Source organism: Mastomys coucha, unplaced genomic scaffold, assembly GCF_008632895.1.
Source record: "Mastomys coucha isolate ucsf_1 unplaced genomic scaffold, UCSF_Mcou_1 pScaffold11, whole genome shotgun sequence".
NCBI classification, from domain to species: domain Eukaryota; kingdom Metazoa; phylum Chordata; class Mammalia; order Rodentia; family Muridae; genus Mastomys; species Mastomys coucha.
The window spans coordinates 7417356-7420429 of NW_022196893.1; positions in this window are offsets into that span (position 1 = coordinate 7417356).

Here is a 3074-nt window from a genome sequence, read left to right on the forward strand (position 1 = left end):
TCATATAGCCCTGGCTAGACTCAGATCCCCATCTTTGTCTCCTTCCTGCTGTGATCAAAGGTCTGTGCCACCACCTGTACCACCACACTACACTTGTAAGTTTTACCTTTAAAGTTTTAAATTATTATCTTGTGTGTATGGGTATTTTGCCTGTGTATCTGTGTTCCATTTGTGTGCCTAGTGCCCATGGAGGTCAAAAGAAGGCATCCCTAGAATTGGGGTGTGGGGGGGTGAGGGGTACATGGGAATGAGGGGAATAGAAAGATGGCTCAGTGGTTAAGATCACCGGCTATTCTTCCAGAAGACCAGGGTTCAATTTCCAGCACCCACATGGCAGCTCACAGCTGCCTGTAACTCCAGTTCCAGGGGATCTAATACCCTCTGACAGCCATACACACAGGCTCAACACCAATGCACACATAAATAAATAAATACATAAATAAATAAATGGATGAATATATAAATAAATAAAAGTGGTGGTACACACAGTTATGAACCACCATGTGGGTGCTAAAAATCAAATCTGGGTTTTCCCCCAAGAAAACTTTAGCCAGCACTCTTTTTATTTATTTATTTATTTATTTATTTATTATATGTAAGTACACTGTAGCTGTCTTCAGACACACCAGAAGAGGGCGTCAGATCTCATTATGGGTGGTTGTGAGCCACCATGTGGTTGCTGGGACTTGAACTCATGACCTTCCGAAGAGCAGTCAGTGCTCTTCCCCACTGAGCCATCTCACCAGCCCGTAGCCAGCACTCTTAATCAAGGAGCCAGCTCTCCAGCCCCTACTCTTGTAACTTTTAAAAAGCAATATAGCTGGGCAGAGGTGACCCACGGCTTTAATCCCAGCACTTGGGAGGCAGAGGCAGGCAGATTTCTGAGTTTGAGGCCAGCCTGGTCTACAGAGTGAGTTCCAGGACAGCCAGGGCTACACAGAGAAACCCTGTCTCGAAAACAACAACAACAAAAATAACTAAATAACTAAATAAATAACTAAATAAATAAAAAGCAATATAATACAAAAAAATGTGAGGGGGACGGGGAAAACACATGATTTTTACGACTGGACATGAGCACTTCATGAAACTGTTGGGTACCCCGGGGAACAGCCCACAGGCAAAGGACACAGAATGGCCCTGGAGAGAAGGGGAGGAACGGGCTTTTTGAACTCAACAGAACAGTTTGTCCCATGTGGTATCAGTGTTCCCAGAAGATGCAGTAAAGGCATCTGAAAACTGCCTTGTACTGAAAGGCGAGGGAGTGAGAGTGTAGGCTGGAGAATGGAAAGCAAACCAGACTCCTTACCTGCAAAGACCTGGGAACTGGATCTCGAACTGGATCTGGAACTGTGATTTGGCGTGTTCTGTTCTCCATTACCTTGAAGGCCAAACACTTGCCGTGACTTGGAGCTCTCTTCCTCGGCTGTGTGACAAATTAAACCTTCACCATCTACCAGGATGTGTACAGAAAGCCCCACTGGAAATGTAGTGCAGAATCCCACAAAGCCATGGGCATGAGGCATGAGAGGAGTCAGTTTGTCTTTTTCTTTTGCGTCAGGATCTGATGGAGCCCAGGCCAGCCTCAGATTCAGCTGGTGACTGAGGATGACCTGGAGTTGTGTTCCTGACTTCACTGGGATTACAAGGGCTGGGATTACAGCCATGTGTCTTCACATTTATAAGCTGACAAGTTTATTTTTTATTCTGATCAAAGCAATGGGGGCACACCTTTAACCCCAGCATTTGGGAGGCAGAGGCAGGTGGATCTCTGTGAGTTCAAGGCCCACCTGGTCTACACAGTGAGTTCTAGGACAGCCAGGACTATATAAAAAGACCCTGTCTCAAACCAAACCAAACCAACCAACCCAAACCCCAAAACAGTGGAGTAAAACACCCAGCCAAAGGACCGATAGTAATACCTGTTGGGAAGAGAGTGATGTGGAAGGCAGACAGGCCTAAGAAGGGCCTCCTGCTATAGGCTAGGGCTGGGCAGGTTTGGATCCTACCACCTGAAAGTTGCAAGGATGTAGCAAGATCATTCTTGCAAAGTTGTGCAAGGTGAAAAGGAAAATCGGATGCAGGTGGACCTCCTATGAAGGGCTGGTTTGAGGCTAGGCCTTGATGGGTCCCAGGATGTCAGAATGGCTATGGAGGCCCACCCTGCTTGCCCTTTCCCCATCGGAAGCATGCCTCTGAAGTCAGGTTTACTACCTAGAAGGCAGGTTGCCAAGGTGTGTGAGGGGCACAGTACGAGGCATAGGGTGGGATAGGAGGAAGGTACGGAATCAAGAAACGTCAGACATGGGGAAGTCCCTCAGAGTTGTTGTGAAGACCTTGACTTGCTTTCTTTCCGTCTAGTCCTGGAGTTCATAAACTAGGAGTCAACCGAGACGGAGCTATTCTAATGTATTCGGAGTCAACCGAGAAGGAGCTATTCTAATGTATTCTATTGTGTGTGGTTTTTTTTTTTTTTTTTTTTTTTTTTTTTTTTTTTTGGTTTTTTGAGACAGGTTCCTCTCTGTGTAGCCCTGGCTGTCCTGTAGACCAGGCTGGCCTTGAACTCAGAAATCCACCTGGCTCTGCCTTCCAAGTGCTGGGATTAAAGGAGTGCACCACCATGGCCTGGCTAATGTATTCTATTGTGTTAAGATTCTCTTAGGTTGTTACTTGTTCTGAAAGACTGTATTCTACAAGCAGTTTTTAAAACCTTTATTATTATTAGCTGGTATGTGTGTGTGTGCACATGTGTGCACACGTGCCATAGCTTGTGTGTGAGTCAGAGACGACTCTGTAGATCAGTTTCCCTTTACTTAGTCCAGCCTCTCTCCGGGTGCTTCATAGGGCTGTAGGCCTGGGGGGTGAGGCCCAGGCTGATCAGCAAGGGAGGCTACAGACCACAGGAAGCCCCACCATGAGGCTGTCTTCTGGTAAGGAAACACAGACAAAACATGGTTTGGAATATTTTTTTTTTTAACTACATGTGCATACAGAAAATATTCAAAGAAAAATGCAAACCACAAAAACTGACATATAAGTCATTTCCAACAACCATAAAAACACTTCTTGCTCTG